Here is a 20,000-nt window from a genome sequence, read left to right as displayed (position 1 = left end):
ATACTTAAAGTGTTGATTGAATGAGCCAAATTACTAAAATAAAATGTAGAAAAGTCAAATTTTAGAAATTTTCTTTTTAAGAACGCACCAAAAATTCACAATATTTTTCATAAATACTCATAATTTTGGTAATTTTGGCCCTATGATAATGAAATTTACGGAACTTATTATACTTAAACTGTTGATTGAATAAGCCAAATAACAAGAATACAATGTAGAAAAGACAAATTTTAGAAATTTTCTTTTGACGAACGCACCAAAAATTCCTAATATTTTTCAGAAAGATTCGTTTTACTCATAATTTTAGTAATTTTGGCCCTATCGTAATGAAATTTACGGAACTTATTATACTTAAACTTTTGATTGAATGAGCCAAATTACAAGAATAAAATGTAGGAAAGATAAATTTTAGAAATTTTCTTTTTAAGAACGCACCAAAAATTCACAATATTTTTTATGAACACTCATAATTTTAGTAATTTTGGCTCTATAGTCATAAAATTTACAGAACTTATTATATTTAAACTGTTAATTAAAAAAGCGAAATTACAACACTTTAATGTAAAAAACCATATTTTAGAAATTTTCTTTTTTAAGAACGCACCAAAAATTTCCAATATTTTTCATAAAGACTCATAATTTTGGTAATTTTGGCCCTATAGTGATCAAATTTACGGAACTTATTATACTTAAACTGTTGATTGAATGAGCCAAATTACAAGAATAAAATGTAGGAAAGATAAATTTTAGAAATTTTCTTTTTAAGAACGCACCAAAAATTCACAATATTTTTTATAAACACTCATAATTTTAGTAATTTATTTTGGCTCTATGGTTATAAAATTTACGGAACTTATTATACTTAAAGTGTTGATTGAATGAGCCAAATTACAAAAATAAAATGTAGAAAAAACAAATTTTAGAAATTTTCTTTTTAAGAACGCACCAAAAATTCACAATATTTTTCATGAACACTCATAATTTTGGTAATTTTGGTCCTATGGTGATAAAATTTACGGAACTTCTTATACTTAAATTGTTGATTGAATGAGCCAAATAACAAGAATAAAATGTAGAAAAGACAAATTTTAGAAAATTTCTATTGAAGAACGCACCAAAACTTCCCAATATTTTTCATAAACAATCATAATTTTGGTAATTGTGGCCCTATGGTAATGAAATTTACGGAACTTATTATACGTAAACTGTTGATTAAATAAGCCAAATTGCAAGAATAAAGTGTAAAAAAAAACAGATTTTAGAAATTTTTATTTTGAGAATAAACCAAAAATTTCCAATATTTTTCATAAAGACTTATAATGTTGGTAATTTGTAACAATGTTGCCTTGTGTGAATGCTAAAAAATCAATTGATCAAAAGACCGAAATATTGTGCAAATGGTTTCAATGTGACCATAATGAAGCGCGCTACCAACTTATGAATATTCAAAATGCACGCATCATTAAGTCTTCTTTTGACTTGAACATTTCTGGTGTTTAATGAAGTGCGATGATATCAGAGACATTGAACTTGAACCTCTTTCCGTGTTGATTTCTTTTCTAATGTGGGCGTAACTCCGCTAAAATCATCGTAATGAAGCTGAAGAAAATTACATTTCCAGTTAGGTGAAAGTGTAATACAAAAACACTTTTATGGTGTACATCATCGTTCCGAGACATTAATTCTGAACGCATAATTAATTAATTATGAAGAATGGGTTGGGTATCATTGATTTAGAAAATTGAATCTGGAGCGGCGGAAAACGCTTTCCAGATGTTGGCGAAAAAGTTTCACTTTTATGGCTTAATCGTATGTGCCATATTGACGCTGTCGACGCTAACGAGCAATAAATAATCTGTTAGGAATAATTTATGGCGAATATACGGTGTGAGTATGGAATTGTCAAAGTTTGATCGATTGGATATGAGTAAGAATTTTTCTCGAGGGAATAGGTCAGTGCTAATAAAGCTTGCATTACAAACGGACTTTCACTGATAAGAGACTTTTTTTCTGAAAAAATAAAACGCGTTTATCACCCATTTAATCAACAGTTTTAACATAATAAGTTTTGTAAATTTCAGCACCATGAGACCAAAATTACCAAAATCATGGGTCTTTATGAAAAATGTTGAAAAATTTGTGGTTCGTTCTCAAAAAGAAAATTTCTAAAATCTGTCTCTTATACATTTTATTCTTGTAATTTGGCTCATTTAATCAAAACACAGTACTTAATAAGTTCTGTAAATTTTATCATCATAGGGCCCAAATTACCAAAGTTATGGGTGTTTATAAAAAACATTGCAAATTTTTGGTTTGTTCTCAAAATGAAAATTTCTAAAATCTGTCTCTTATACGCTTTATTCCTGTAATTTGGTTTATTTAATTAAAAATTTAAAAATAATAAGAGCTGTAAATTTTAGCATAATTGGGTCAAAGTTATCGAAATTATAAATTTTTATAAAAAATATTGCAAATTTTTGGTTCACTCAAAATGAAAATTTCTAAAATCTGTCTTTTACACGCTTTATTCTTGGAATTTAGCTCATCTATTCTACAGTTTTAACATAATAAGTTCCTTAATTTTCACTACCATAAGGCCAAATTTACCAAAATCACGGCTCTTTATGAAAAATATGAAATTTTGGTTCGTTCTCACAATAAAAATTTCTAAAATCTGTCTCTTATACATTTTATTCTTGAAATTTGGCTCATTTAATCAAAACACAATACTTAATAAGTTCCATAAATTTCATCACCATAGGGCCCAAATTACCAAAGTTATGGGTGTTCATGAAAAATATTGCAAATTTTTGGTTTGTTCTCAAAATGAAAATTTTTAACATCAGCCTCTTACACACTTTATTCTTGTAATTTTTTTTATTTAATCAAAACTTTAAACATAATAAGTGCCGTAAATTTTATCATTATAGGGCCAAAATTACCGAAATTATTGGTCTTTATGGAAAATCTTAGAAATTTTTGGTTTGATTTCGAAATGAAAATTTCTAAAATCTGTCTCTTATACATTTATTCTTGTAATTTGGCTCATTTAATCATATCACAATACTTAATAAGTTCCGTAAATTTCATCATCATAGGGCCTAAATTACCGAAATTATTGGTCTTTATGGAAAATCTTAGAAATTTTTGGTTTGATTTCGAAATGAAAATTTCTAAAATCTGTCTCTTATACATTTATTCTTGTAATTTGGCTCATTTAATCATATGACATACTTAATAAGTTCCGTAAATTTCATTATCATAGGGCCCAAATTACCAAAGTTATGGGTGTTTATGAAAAATATTTCAAATTTTTGGTTTGTTCTCAAAATGAAAATTTCTAAAATCTGTCTCTTATACACTTTAATCTTGTAATTTGATTTAATCAAAAATTTAAAAATATTAAGAGCCGTAAATTTTAGCATAATTGGGCCAAAATTACCAAAATTATAAGTTTTTATAAAAAATATTGGGAATTTTTGGTTTATCTCAAAATGAAAATTTCTAAAATCTGTCTTTTATACGCTTTATTCTTGGAATTTGGCTCATCTATTCAACAGTTTTAACTCAATGAGTTCCCTAAATACATATAACTACCATAGGGTCAAATCTACCAAAATATGGCTCTTTATGAAAAATATGAAATTTTGGCTCGTTCTCAAAAAAAAACTTCTAAAATCTCTCTTATATACTATTTTCTTGTGATTTGGTTTGTTTAATCAAAAGTTTAAACATAATAAGTGCCGTAAATTTCATCATCATTGGAACTAAATTACCAAAATTATGGGTGTTTATGAAAAATATGAAATTTTGGTTCGTTCCCAAAATAAAAATTTCTAAAATCTGTCTCTTATAAACTTTATTCTTGTAATTTGGCTCATTTAATCAAAACACAATACTTAATAAGTTCCGTAAATTTCATCATCATAGGCCTCAAATTACCAAAATTATGGGTGTTTATGAAAAATATTGCAAATCTTTGGTTTGTTCTCAAAATGAAAATTTCTAAAATCTGTCTCTTGCACACTTTATTCTTGTAATTTGGTTTATTTATTCAATAATTTTAAAATAATAAGAGCTGCAAATTTAAGCATAATTGGGTCAAAATTACCGAAATTATAAGTTTTTATAAAAAATATTGGGAATTTTTGGTTCATCTCAAAATGAAAATTTCTAAAATGTCTTTTATACGCTTTGTTCTTTGAATTTGGCTCATCTATTCAACAGTTTCAACATAATAAGTTTCTTAATTTTTACTACCATAAGGCCAAATTTACCAAAATTATGTCTCTTTATGAAAAATATGAAATTTTTTTTCGTTCCCAAAATAAAAATTTCTAAAATCTCTTATATACTTTATTCTTGTGATTTGTTTTTTTTTAATGAAAAGTTTAAACATAATAAGTGCCGTAAACTTTATCATAATAGGGCCAAAATTACCGTAATTATTGCTCTTTATGGAAAATATTAGAAATTTTTGGTTCGTTTTTGAAATGAAAATTTCCAAAATCTGTTTTTTCTAAAATTTATCTTGTAAATTGGCTCATTATATTAACAGTTTAAGCATGATAACTTTACCATAGGGCCAAAATTCCAGAAACAGTGGGTCTTTGGAATATTGAAAATATTGAAAATTTTGGTTTGGTAAATTGAATCATTTAATTAACACACTATAGATAATAAGTTCCGTAAAATTCATCATCATAGGGCCCAAATTACCAAAATTATGGGTCTTTATGAAAAATATTGGATATAATTGGTTCGTTTCTAAAATAAAAATTTATAAAATTGCCTCTTATACACTTTATTTTTGTAAATTGGCTCATTTATTTAATCAACATAAGTTCCGCACATTTTATCACCGTAGGGCCAAAATTACTCAAATGATGGGTCAAATTTTTGGTTTATTCTCAAAACGAAAACTTCTAAAATCTGCCTTTTGTACATTTTATTTTTGTAATCTCGTTCATCTATAGGTAATCAACAGCTCAAATATAAGATTCACTTTTATAGCATAATCGTATATGCCATATTGACGCCGTTAGAAATAATTTATGGGAAATATACGGTGTGAGCATGAAATTGTCAAAGTTTGATCGATTGGATATGAGTAAGAATTTTTCTCGAGGGAATAGGTCAGTGCTAATAAAGCTTGCATTACAAACGGACTTTCACTGATAAGAGACTTTTCATCCAAACAAAATTCTGAAAATCCCCGCACTTTCACGTTTTCGGCACATTTTTCATTGCACTACTGTGCAAATTTTCCACTCACAGATCCGGTCGCGTTTTTCGAATTACGGGTAATTTGAGGAAAAGTAGCACCTTGCAACCGCATTCCCGAAAACTGGAGAAATTGCTCGGTGCTGTCATCACCTGAAAATCCCACGCAAAGGTCACATTAACAATGTTTATAGCTTCTTGATTTCTGGTAGTCAATTACCATTCCGAGAGGTATTTAAGATTTTTATCACCGATCGAAAATCGTGAGATATCGTCAGTGTACCACTTACCCGATCCTATTTTCCTAAAGGAAACAAAGAAAATTGATTATGGAACTAGACTTGATTGGAACATTGTTCAGACCTGAATTTCAACGAGCTCTCTCGACTGACACACTAATGTTGGCGCAATTCGATGTTTGATCAATTATTTATTAGCGCCAAATTCAATTACAAATAGACCACGTGTATTTTTATTGTTATTGACACTTCTTTGCGGCTAATTGCAACATCAAACTGCCAGTCATATTTTATGATTGGGCCGAAGAGACCGCAAAGGTATAAAGGAATTGAAATATTTTATTACCGAAGTCTTTATAAGCATGTCAGAAATTTCTAATCATTAATGGTCGTTTGATGCTGATGACGAGGCATATTGCAGCTAATATCCACACAACCAACCATTCTCGCTGGCAAAAAGGCAATTTATCGATGCATTTTTCGACTCGGAAAATTGACAATGTGGGAGCGGATATAATGGAGGAAGAATTTTTCCCGGGATTTGATTGCTTTAGCTGACCCAGAAAAGGTAAATTTGAAAGGAATCTGAGACGGATTTTTCGTATTTCTCCACAAATTTTTTAGCATTTGGACAAGGCTACATTATTACAAAGTACCAACATTATGAGTCTTTATGAAAAATATTGGAAATGTTTGGTTCATTCTCAAAATAAAAATTTCTAAAATCTGTTTTTTTACACTTTATTTTTGTAATTTGGCTCATTCAATCAACAGTTTAAGTATAATAAGTTCCGTAAATTTCATTACCATAGGGCCAAAATTACCAAAATTATTAGCAGGATGAATCTTTCTGAAAAATATTGGGAGTTTTTGGTGCGTTCTTTAAAAGAAAATTTCTAAAATATGTTTTTTACACTAGAGTGTTGTAATTCCGCTTTTTAATTAACAGTTTAAATATAATAAGTGCCGTGAATTTGATCACTATAGGGCCAAAATTACCAAAATAATATTTTTTTTTTTTGAAAAATATTGTGAATTTTTGGTGCGTTTTTAAAAAGAAAATTTCTAAAATATGTTTTTTACACTAGAGTGTTGTAATTCCGCTTTTTTAATTAACAGTTTAAATATAGTAAGTTCCGTAAATTTGATCACTATAGGGTCAAAAATTACCAAAATTATGAGTCTTTTTGAAAAATATTGTGAATTTTTGGTGCGTTCTTAAAAAGAAAATTTCTAAAATTTGTCTTTTCTACATTTTATTCTTGTTATTTGGCTAATTCAATCAACAATTTAAGTATAATAAGTTCCGTAAATTTCATTACCATAGGGCCAAAATTACCAAAATTATGAGTCGAATGAATCTTTCTGAAAAATATTGGGAATTTTTGGTGCGTTCTTTAAAAAAAAAATTCTAAAATATGTTTTTTACACTAGAGTGTTGTAATTTCGCTTTTTTAATTAACAGTTTAAATATAATAAGTTCCGTAAATTTGATCAGTATAGGGCCAAAATTACCAAAATTATGAGTCTTTATGAAAAATATTGGAAATTTTTGGTGTGTTCTTAAAAAGAAAATTTCTAAAATATGTTTTTTACATTAGAGTGTTGTAATTTCGCTTTTTTAATTAAGAGTTTAAAGATAATAAGTGCCGTAAATTTGATCACTATAGGGCCAAAATTACCAAAATTATGAGTAGAATGAATCTTTCTGAAAAATATTGGGAATTTTTGGTGCGTTCTTAAATAGAAAATTTCTAAAATTTGTTTTTTCTACATTTTATTCTTGTAATTTGGCTCATTCAATCAACAGTTTAAGTATAATAAGTTTTGTAATTTTCATTACCATAGGGCCAAAATTATCAAAATTATGAGTGTTCATGACAAATATTGTGAATTTTTGGCGCGTTCTTAAAAAGAAAATTTCTAAAATTTGACTTTTCTACATTTTATTCTTGTAATTTGCCTAATTTAATCAACAGTTTAAGTATAATAAGTTTCGTTAATTTCATTACCATAGAGCCAAAATTACCAAAATTATAAGTAGAATGAGTCTTTATGAAAAATTTTGGTAATTTTTTTTTGGTGCGTTCTCAAAAAGATAATTTCTAAATTATGTCTTTTTTATACTAGATTGTTGTAATTTCGCTCATTTAATTAACAGTTTGTACATAATAAGTTTCGTAAATTTTATCACCATAGGGCCAAAATTACCAAAATTATGAGTGTTCATGAAAAATATTGTGAATAATTTTTGGCGCGTTCTTAAAAAGAAAATTTCTAAAATTTGTCTTTTCTACACTTTATTTTTGTAATTTGGCTTATTCAATCAACAGTTTAAGTATAATAAGTTCCGTTAATTTCACTACCATAGAGCCAAAATTACCAAAATTATGAGTAGAATGAATCTTTCTGAAAAATATTGGGAATTTTTGGTGCGTTCTCTAAAAGAAAATTTCTAAAATATGTTTTTTACACTAGTGTGTTGTAATTTTGCTTTTTTACTTAACAGTTTAAATATAATAAGTGCCGTAAATTTAATCACTATAGGGCCAAAATTACCTAAATAATTTTTTTTTTTTTGAAAAATATTGTGAATTTTTGGTGCGTTCTTAAAAAGAAAATTTCTAAAATTTGTCTTTTCTACATTTTATTCTTGTTATTTGGCTCATTCAATCAACAGTTTAAGTATAATAAGTTCCGTAAATTTCATTACCATAAGGGCAAAATTACCAAATTTATATTCTTTCTGAAAAATATTGGGAATTTTTGGTGCGTTCTTTAAAAGAAAATTTCTAAAATATGTTTTTTACACTAGAGTGTTGTAATTCCGCTTTTTTAATTAACAGTTTAAAAATAGTAAGTTCCGTAAATTTGATCACTATAGGGTCAAAAATTACCAAAATTATGAGTCTTTTTGAAAAATATTGTGAATTTTTGGTGCGTTCTTAAAAAGAAAATTTCTAAAATTTGTCTTTTCTACATTTTATTCTTGTTATTTGGCTAATTCAATCAACAATTTAAGTATAATAAGTTCCGTAAATTTCATTACCATAGGGCCAAAATTACCAAAATTATGAGTAGAATGAATCTTTCTGAAAAATATTGGGAATTTTTGGTGCGTTCTTTAAAAGAAAATTTCTAAAATATGTTTTTTACACTAGAGTGTTGTAATTTCGCTTTTTTAATTAACAGTTTAAATATAATAAGTTCCGTAAATTTCATTACCATAGGGCCAAAATTACCAAAAATATGAGTAGAATGAATCTTTCTGAAAAATATTGGGAATTTTTGGTGCGTTCTTTAGAAGAAAATTTCTAAAATTTGTCTTTTATACATTTTATTTTTGTAATTTTGCTCATTCAATCAACAATTTAAGTATAATAATTTCCGTAAATTTTATCACCATAGGGCCAAAATTACCAAAATTATGAGTCTTTATGAAAAATGTCGAGAATTTTTGGTGCGTTCTTAAAAATAAAATTTTTAAAACATGTTTTTTTACACTAGAGTGTTGTAATTTCGCTCATTTAATTAACAGTTTAAATAAGTTTCGTAAATTTTATCACCAGAGGGCCAAAATTACCAAAATTATTAGTCTTTATGAAAAATATTGGGAATTTTTGGTGAATTCTTAAAAAGAAAATTTCTAAAATTTGTCTTTTCTACATTGTATCTTGTAATTTCTCCACAAATTTTCTTGCAGAATCGGATTTTTTAGCATTTGCACAAGGCAAATTCTGATTCCTCGAACTGTAAATTAATTATGCAAGCCAACGCCTGAACTTAAGAATTTTTCTCTCCCGCGTTATTGACAGCTTTCATGCAATTAGAAAGTGAATTGAGACCTTCAAATCCGAAAAAACTTCAAAATTTAAAAGACAAAATCGCATTTCTTTCAAGGATCCAAAATTCCGCGAGTTCACTCAACCATTCATAATAACACAAAATGAAGGTAATTTAATCACAGCTTGACTTGTCATGCTAGTATCCAATAACTTAATTTAATTTTTGTGTTATCGTGGAATTAGAAAGATTTAACTGTCGTTCGTAAATAATAAGAATTGTGTGGATTTTCAAGCTCAATTAATATTAATTTGAAATTAAAATAGTTGCGATAAGTATACTTTTCCTGCTGGGTATAACTGTAGACGAGTCAGCCTAAGGAAAGACATTGTTATGATTGTAATTCCTGCATAATTGTGATGAAAATTCACGCTTTGATCTCTTAACAATCCAATTTTTCAAGGTATGCACTTTCACTAGCTCTAAATATAATAAATCCATAACTCATACCGCGATCACTTTTACTTGGACTTTTTCACGGCGCCACGACTTCTTGTCTTCAGTTGATGAGCTCTAAGACGTGTTAATCCGCAGAGTTTTATGTTTCACAATTAGAAAGCCATTAGAAGAAATCAAGAATTTCAAAAGCTACAAATTACAATTTGAGGAAGGTTATTGTGTGTGATTTCCAGTGCACGCACTTGAAAGAATTTGTGTCGATGGTTTTATCAACATCTATATGCACAATCATGTCGACCGCAAGGTCTTGATGATGGTACCGTTGGAGAATTATGTGCATGCTTTCATAAGCCCGTGCCAAAGACCCACGGGGAATATGTGATTAGGTGGCAATTTGTACAACATGTGGTCAACCAACAGGAGGAACATTGTTGAAGATCTTTTGAACAACAGAAAGGCGAGTTAAGTATGCAGGAAGTGCAACTATGCACAAAGAAAGACACTCCTGAAGATTTCTCGTTTCGCTTTTATTTGCAGAAGATGAATTATGGAGAATGCATTGTCTCTGAATTTCAAATTTATGGCTGATGAACGGTTCACTAATCAACAGACAATATCGGCTGTGGCTGATTCCAGTTCTTCGGATTTGTAATTATTTTTTTAAGTCAGTTTATAGAAATTTTGGAAATTCTTGGTTTCTTGTTTAAATGGGAATTTCTAAAGTCTGTCTCTTACACCATACTCTTTATTCTTGTAATTTGGCTCATTTACTCAACAGTTTAAACATAATAAGTTCCGTAAATTTCATCACCATAGGCCCAAAATAACCAAAATTATGGCACTTTATGAAAAATATTTGAACTTTTTGGATCGTCTCAAAATAAAAATTTTTAAAATCTGCTTCTTATGTTTTCTTCTTTTAATTTGTATGATTTAATCAACAGTTTAAATATAATAAGTTCCGTAAATTTCATCACCATAAAAACAAAATTACCAAAATTATGATCTTTATGAAAAATGTTGGAAATTTTTGGTTCATTCTCAAAATAAAAATCTAAAAAATCTCCACCAACAGTTTAAGTATAATAAGTTCCGTAAATTTCATCACCATAGGACCAAAATTAAAAAAATTATGAGTTTTTATGAAAAATATTGTGAATTTTTGGTGCGTTCTTAAATAGAAAATTTCTAAAATTTGTTTTTTCTACATTTTATTCTTGTAATTTGGCTCATTCAATTAACAGTTTAAGTATAATAAGTTTTGTAAATTTCATTACCATAGGGCCAAAATTATCAAAATTATGAGTGTTCATGAAAAATATTGTGAATTTTTGGTGCGTTCTTAAAAAGAAAATTTCTAAATTATGTCTTTTTTACACTAGATTATTGTAATTTGGTTCATTTAATTAACAGTTTGAACATAATAAGTTTCGTAAATTTCATCACCATAGGGCCAAAATTACCAAAATTATGAGTGTTCATGGAAAAATTTTGTGAATTTTTGGCGCGTTCTTAAAAACAAGATTTCTAAAATTTGTCTTTTCTACATTTTATTTTTGTAATTTGCCTAATTTAATCAACAGTTTAAGTATAATAAGTTTCGTTAATTTCATTACCATAGAGCCAAAATTACCAAAATTGTAAGTAGAATGAGTCTTTATGAAAAATTTCGGTAATTTTTTTTTGGTGCGTTCTCAAAAAGATAATTTCTAAATTATGTCTTTTTTATACAAGATTGTTGTAATTTCGCTCATTTAATTAACAGTTTGTACATAATAAGTTTCGTAAATTTCATCACCATAGGGCAAAAATTACCAAAATTATGAGTCTTTTTGAAAAATATTGTGAATTTTTGGCGCGTTCTTAAAAAGAAAATTTCTAAAATTTGACTTTTCTACATTTTATTTTTGTAATTTGCCTAATTTAATTAACAGTTTAAGTATAATAAGTTCGGTTAATTGCATTACCATAGAGCCAAAATTACCAAAATTATGAGTAAAATTATGAAAAATTTTGGTAATTTTTGGTGCGTTCTTAAAAAGAATATTTCTAAATTATGTCTTTTTTACACTAGATTATTGTAATTTGGTTCATTTAATTAACAGTTTGAACATAATAAGTTTCGTAAATTTCATCACCATAGGGCCAAAATTACCAAAATTATGAGTGTTCATGGAAAAATTTTGTGAATTTTTGGCGCGTTCTTAAAAACAAGATTTCTAAAATTTGTCTTTTCTACATTTTATTTTTGTAATTTGCCTAATTTAATCAACAGTTTAAGTATAATAAGTTTCGTTAATTTCATTACCATAGAGCCAAAATTACCAAAATTGTAAGTAGAATGAGTCTTTATGAAAAATTTCGGTAATTTTTTTTTGGTGCGTTCTCAAAAAGATAATTTCTAAATTATGTCTTTTTTATACTAGATTGTTGTAATTTCGCTCATTTAATTAACAGTTTGTACATAATAAGTTTCGTAAATTTTATCACCATAGGGCCAAAATTACCAAAATTATGAGTCTTTTTGAAAAATATTGTGAATTTTTGGCGCGCTCTTAAAAAGAAAATTTCTAAAATTTGACTTTTCTACATTTTATTCTTGTAATTTGCCTAATTTAATTAACAGTTTAAGTATAATAAGTTCCGTTAATTGCATTACCATAGAGCCAAAATTACCAAAATTATGAGTAAAATTATGAAAAATTTTGGTAATTTTTGGTGCGTTCTTAAAAAGAAAATTTCTAAATTATGTCTTTTTTACAGTAGATTATTGTAATTTGGTTCATTTAATTAACAGTTTGAACATAATAAGTTTCGTAAATTTCATCACCATAGTGCCAAAATTACCAAAATTATGAATGTTCATGGAAAAATATTGTAAATTTTTGGCGCGTTCTTAAAAACAAGATTTCTAAAATTTGTCTTTTCTACATTTTATTTTTGTAATTTGCCTAATTTAATCAACAGTTTAAGTATAATAAGTTTCGTTAATTTCATTACCATAGAGCCAAAATTACCAAAATTATAAGTAGAATGAGTCTTTATGAAAAATTTTGGTAATTTTTTTTTGGTGCGTTCTCAAAAAGATAAGTTCTAAATTATGTCTTTTTTATACTAGATTGTTGTAATTTCGCTCATTTAATTAACAGTTTGTACATAATAAGTTTCGTAAATTTTATCACCATAGGGCCAAAATTACCAAAATTATGAGTCTTTTTGAAAAATATTGTGAATTTTTGGCGCGTTCTTAAAAAGAAAATTTCTAAAATTTGACTTTTCTACATTTTATTCTTGTAATTTGCCTAATTTAATTAACAGTTTAAGTATAATAAGTTCCGTTAATTGCATTACCATAGAGCCAAAATTACCAAAATTATGAGTAGAATGAATATTTATAAAAAATTTTGGTAATTTTTGGTGCGTTCTTAAAAAGAAAATTTCTAAATTATGTCTTTTTTACACTAGATTATTGTAATTTGGTTCATTTAATTAACAGTTTGAACATAATAAGTTTCGTAAATTTCATCACCATAGGGCCAAAATTACCAAAATTATGAGTGTTCATGGAAAAATTTTGTGAATTTTTGGCGCGTTCTTAAAAACAAGATTTCTAAAATTTGCCTTTTCTACATTTTATTTTTGTAATTTGCCTAATTTAATCAACAGTTTAAGTATAATAAGTTTCGTTAATTTCATTACCATAGAGCCAAAATTACCAAAATTATAAGTAGAATGAGTCTTTATGAAAAATTTTGGTAATTTTTTTTTGGTGCGTTCTTAAAAAGAAAATTTCTAAATTATGTCTTTTTTACACTAGATTATTGTAATTTCGCTCATTTAATTAACAGTTTGTACATAATAAGTTTCGTAAATTTCATCACCATAGGGCCAAAATTACCAAAATTATGAGTGTTCATGGAAAAATATTGTAAATTTTTGGCGCGTTCTTAAAAACAAGATTTCTAAAATTTGTCTTTTCTACATTTTATTTTTGTAATTTGCCTAATTTAATCAACAGTTTAAGTATAATAAGTTTCGTTAATTTCATTACCATAGAGCCAAAATTACCAAAATTATAAGTAGAATGAGTCTTTATGAAAAATTTTGGTAATTTTTTTTTGGTGCGTTCTCAAAAAGATAAGTTCTAAATTATGTCTTTTTTATACTAGATTGTTGTAATTTCGCTCATTTAATTAACAGTTTGTACATAATAAGTTTCGTAAATTTTATCACCATAGGGCCAAAATTACCAAAATTATGAGTCTTTTTGAAAAATATTGTGAATTTTTGGCGCGTTCTTAAAAAGAAAATTTCTAAAATTTGACTTTTCTACATTTTATTTTTGTAATTTGCCTAATTTAATCAACAGTTTAAGTATAATAAGTTTCGTTAATTTCATTACCATAGAGCCAAAATTACCAAAATTATAAGTAGAATGAGTCTTTATGAAAAATTTTGGTAATTTTTGGTGCGTTCTTAAAAAGAAAATTTCTAAATTATGTCTTTTTTACACTAGATTATTGTAATTTGGTTCATTTAATTAACAGTTTGAACATAATAAATTTCGTAAATTTCATCACCATAGGGCCAAAATTACCAAAATTATGAGTGTTCATGGAAAAATATTGTAAATTTTTGGCGCGTTCTTAAAAACAAGATTTCTAAAATTTGTCTTTTCTACATTTTATTTTTGTAATTTGCCTAATTTAATCAACAGTTTAAGTATAATAAGTTTCGTTAATTTCATTACCATAGAGCCAAAATTACCAAAATTATGAGTGTTCATGAAAAATATTGTGAACTTTTGGCGCGTTCTTAAAAAAAATCCTAAAATTTGTCTTTTTTACACTTTATTTTTGTAATTTGGCTTATTCAATCTACAATTTAGGTATAATAAGTTCTGTTAATTTCACTACCATAGAGCCAAAATTACCAAAATTATGAGTAGAATGAATCTTTATGAAAAATGTTGTTAATTTTTGGTGTGTTCGTAAAAAGATAATTTTTAAATTATGTCTTTTTTATACTAGATTGTTGTAATTTTGCTCATTTAATTAACAGTTTGTACATAATAAGTTTCGTAAATTTTATCGCCATAGGACCAAAATTACCAAAATTATGAGTGTTCATGAAAAATATTGTGAATTTTTGGCGCGTTCTTAAAAAAAAAATCCTAAAATTTGTGTTTTTTACACTTTATTTTTGTAATTTGGCTTATTCAATCTACAATTTAGGTATAATAAGTTCTGTTAATTTCATAAAAAATATTGTGAATTTTTGGCGCGTTCTTAAAAAGAAAATTTCTAAAATTATTCTTTTCTACACTTTATTTCTGTAATTTGGCTTATTCAATCAATAGTTTAAGTACAATAAGTTCCGTTAATTTCACTACCATAGAGCCAAAATTACCAAAATTATAAGTAGAATGAATCTTTATGAAAAGTTTTAGGAATTTTTGGTGCATTCTAAAAAGAAAATTTCTACAATATGTCTTTTACAATAGAGTTGTAATTTCGCTCATTTAATTATCAGTTTAAATATAATAAGTTCCGTAAATTTCATCACCATAGGGCAAAAATTACCAAAATTATGAGTCTTTATGAAAAATATTGGAAATTTTTGGTGCGTTCTTAAAAAAATTTTTCTAAAATATGTCTTTTACACTAGAGTGTTCTCATTTCGCTCATTTAATTAACAGTTTAGACATAGCAAGTTTCGTAAATTCCATCACGATAGGGCCAAAATTATTAAAATTATGGGTCTTTACGAAAAATGTTGGCAATTTTTGGTTTCTTCTCAAAATAAAAATTTCTAAAATCAGATTACAGTCAAAACATACAAAGTTCTACAAATTTCATCACCATAGAGCCAAAATTACCAATTTTTTAAGAGTTTACAGAATGAGACCTTAAAAGTGACGGAATAATCGATTTTGAAATCACTTCTACAAAATTTTCGAAGGGTAAAAATTAAATAGAAATTCCAAGCTAACATGTCAAATTCTTTTAAAATCATCACAATCTAAAAAAAATAACTTTTATCGCGTTCGTTTCCTTCCGCTCTATTCTAATTTTGGCAGTGTTACTAATCATGCTAATAGTCTGCCCAAGTGTTACAATCCACCTGCCTCTTTTCATAGACTGCAGGTGCAACAAAAGCTCTTTTTTCTTATTTCTCCATCTCCCCCAAGACCGAAGAAAACAAAACCCCGACTTTTTCATTGTACTCGCAATCAATCATCGCCCCGACATATTTTCTAATCTAATTGCACCATTTCTTAATCGGCGCAATTAATCATTTCCAACCGCATTTGCATGAACTAGGAAACGTTGAAATTGTCTCGGCAAACTCTGCAACAGTTTATGATATGTTGTTGAACCCGGCAGTCTTTGGCAGTGTTCCAAATCCGTGTCTGACATTGCACCTCACCAACCTTGATAGTCACACCTACGATTTTATGCGTCTTTTTCCCAGAAATCCTAATTGTTAAGCATCACTCGTACAATTCTTATTTTCACCAGGTGGGTAAGGTGTGTCCGATGAGACTGCTGATAAGTCTTTTTGTGCAAGTGGTGAAAACAGATCATGTAACCTAATTTTAGAGATAACATCAGTTCAAGTAATTTCTCTACATTTTTTCCAAAATTCTTCGAGTGATTGGAGTTGATGGAACGTGGCGCCGATGATTTTCCAATTTTCTGATCATTTACATGTTGTTTGAATTTTAGTGTGGTTTTTTGTTTGGAAATGCTTCCACTTATCGTGAAATTGCGGTGAAAGCCGGGAGAAAACGGATGATAACATTTTTCGTGTTATGGGGGTTTGACAATAAAAGTTCATTATTTTTATGTTCCAACTTCCGTTTCATCCATTTAACCCACTGATAGGAGAGTCGTAAAGACCTCATTACTAATGGACGATTAATGATGCACTTTGTACGTTAGCAATCCAAGAAACGATTATTGAATCGTGTTAATTGTCTGCGTTTTAGGACAAGAACCAAATTAGACTGTCATTTTCAGCAGTTTGAATCACTGAATCATTTTATTTTACAACAGTAATTTTACAGTCTGTTGGTGGAAAATTATCACAATTTTATATTCAAGAGCAATTTAATTTTTAGGATAATGGGCGAACTGTTAGATTGAAATAAACAAACATTTTTTAGACCCACAAGTGAAAGAAGAAACTCGGTTATTTGTCAGAAAATAATTAATTATCTGCCTGGGAGCTAAAACAAGAGCAAGCTTCGATCGTCCAATTATTGCAACAATAAAATTAACTTTTCGGGGTGTTAAAAGCGTCGTAAAAGTAACGTTTTTATTGCGTAAAAATCGTGCGAATCGACGATTTTGTTATGGAAGATCTTCATGAAATATTGATTAATTGTCGAAATTGGAGCCCGTTCTTTCGCTTTCTCTCGGCGATAATATTGTTTTTCGACGATCTAACATTAAAGTTACTTTATTTGCAAGATTTCTTTTTAAAATGAATGCGTTAATGAATCACTTTACCAAGCATTTATGTCATTTGTATTTTACCACATGGAAGTGTCGATTCATTTCGATGATGACTCTAATCCCAGCGCTGTACATCGAAATACATATGTATATCGAAATCACAAATTAATCAAAAATGGGTTATCTCTGTACAAACCTTAGTTTTAAGCTCATAGAAAATTTTTATATTTTTTGATTTATCAAACTGAAATTTTACCACAACGATGATACGTAATATTTTTTTATTAAATTTACATCGATTTTCTTTTCGATATTAAATATACACTCCAGTATCGATATAGCCATCTTGATTCGTCTTTATTATTTAACCTAACCTAACAACCGACTTTGTGTTTTTTTGTTCCGACAACAAAAAATTGTGTTTTCTTTGTGTTCTTTCGTTTTTAGTGTTTATTTTATAATAATGGATGTCGACATTTGCAACATCGCAACAACAAATCTGTTGCCGAAAAAACCCCAATCGAAGTATGAAAAAACGTATGAAAAATTCATGTATGGTGGAAAAACAAGGAGGTTAAATATTGTTCAGAAAACATTATATTAGAATATTTCTCTGATATCTCAAGTGTCTGCTGGCCTCATTCTGGCCTAAATAGTCAATGTTGAACTCAACACTAAATACACAAGATGTTTATAAATGTTTCTAGCATCAAAGTTGGCTCTGGAATTCCTGTCATACATTACTTTGCCGCTTTGTTTTCATAGTGAATATAACTATCCTGAAAATTAGTTATAATGCCACTTACGCCAATGACGTTTCATTTACGGTTTTGTGCCCAAGTTTATGATTTTTAGGTTTAAAACCACAACTAGAACAGTTTTTTTTTTCAAAACTTACTTTTCTCCATGATTGAGGTTAACTACAAATGTCAGTTGAAAAATCTAAATCCTCATTTGTAATAAGCGGCAAATTTCTTTGACATTTTAAAGCCCCCCTTGATACTAGAAACATTTATAAACACGTTGTAAAACAAAACATTGATATAAGCAAATATTATAAAATAATTTCCTTTATAAAACGTCAAATGGAAAGATATGTTCCAAAACAATCAAAGATCTTGGAAAAGCATGAAATAGAAAAGTTCATTTCTGAAGCTCCAGACTATATTTTGACGAGTCGCCCACCTACCACTGAATTGCTATAAAATTAAAGAACAAAAAAGCATAAAAAACTCTGCGTTATCAGTCCGCCTGTAAAACACTTTATTAATGACTATTTTAAACTAATTTGCGGTGGTGTTTAGAACTATTAATTTTAAGTAAAAGTAAAAAATTTTGGGAATGTAAAAAAAATTTATTCAACAAATTTGTAATAGGGTGTTATGAAATTAAATACACAAAATTTAACTGGTCAGAACGCATCAAGATGTCCAACTTTTCTAGATATTTTTTTTCCGTAACCACATTTTGAATTTCGCCTTTTTCCGCCCTTAATTTAGCGCACAGATAAACGTTAGTATCTTTAATGCACAGGCGGGTACGGTTTTAACAGCAAATTTTCATTAATTTTTGATTCGAAAACGAAAGCATTTTGGAATTTTTTTATTAAGAAAAGATGTTGCATATGGTGAGTTGTTTTACCAGTTTAATTTTGCGCACTCATTTCCATAACACCCTGTATACACATTTTTCAGGTGACGTTAATAATAGGAGTAGCAATAGAATTGTTACATTTGACAGTAGACAGTATTCAAGACCTTAAAACCAAATTACTCATAACAGTACAGAATATTAAAACTAAAACAAACCGTTTATTCACTATTGTGGATAATGAGAACTTGCCAAGTTACCTACAGTTATACAGGAAGTATTCTGCCCTGCGTCCTAGACACACTCCTCATAATATTTAGGTTCTTCATTTATTATTGCAAAAATAAATGTTCAACCCAGCCAATACTCTTGGAAAAATTCCCCGATGTTCATGAAGCTACCCACATCAAATTTATATACACGTCATTGTTTTCGCCGATCTTCTGCTTCATATTGTCCAATGCAGGAGCCGATTTTGCAACGATCAAGAGACATGGTGGGTGGAAATCGACTTCAGTAGCAGAAGGCTATATAGAAGCATCTATTGAAAATAAGACTAATGTTGCAACAACAATATTGGGTGAAGGTGGCAGTAATATAAACACCAGTTCTAATACATCAGGGCCACAATTGCCAGTGGAAAACATGGGTAGCAAAGAGGAAGCAACAAAATCAGTCCTAACTGTTTCTTCTTCTAACTTAGAAAATGTTGATTACATTCATAGCAGCCGTATGTGTACCTTCAATAATTGTTCCATTAATAAATGTTTCTAGCATCAAAGGTGGCTCTGGAATTCCTATCGTACACTATTTTGCCGCTTTGTTTTTCTAGTGAATATAACTATTCTATATTTCAGAATTATTGACATCTCAGTGTGCCTTGGAAATTTAAATTTATGTTGGCAGAATCTTCTAATATAAGCGTATTTAGTGTTTTTAGATTTATATTTATCCCTATGTGTATGTAATGTGTGTCACGTCAACTTAGAATCGGATTCATCAGATTCTGAAGAGGAACTGGAATCTGAAGCAGAAGAAATCTGAATTATGATGGTAGATTCAGAATCTGATTAAAATATCAATCCATTAGCTTAAAAAAGTAATTTACTTCATAACCTCAAAATGTTACATTGACAGTTTTAGAACCAAAATGCTAAAAGTCGTTCACATTGTTAGAGGCGTTTTACACAGACATGGCCTACCGAGATGTCAATAATTCTGAAATATAGTATATCTTGAAAATTAC

The 20,000-nt window shown here is 28.3% G+C and overlaps 1 protein-coding gene across 3 annotated transcripts in view; it reads left to right on the top strand.

Moving 5' to 3' along the window:
* DAAM (disheveled-associated activator of morphogenesis-like protein) overlaps positions 1-20,000 on the top strand; it is a 91,508-nt gene that overhangs the window by 27,347 nt on the left and 44,161 nt on the right. The window lies entirely within an intron of this gene.

This window comes from Gnatocerus cornutus, chromosome 8 (assembly GCF_029298725.1).
Source record: "Gnatocerus cornutus isolate USDA-ARS CGAHR chromosome 8, icGnaCorn1.1, whole genome shotgun sequence".
NCBI lineage: Eukaryota > Metazoa > Arthropoda > Insecta > Coleoptera > Tenebrionidae > Gnatocerus > Gnatocerus cornutus.
Note: the sequence above shows the minus strand (reverse complement) of the source record. Positions and strands in the feature narration are given on the sequence as shown.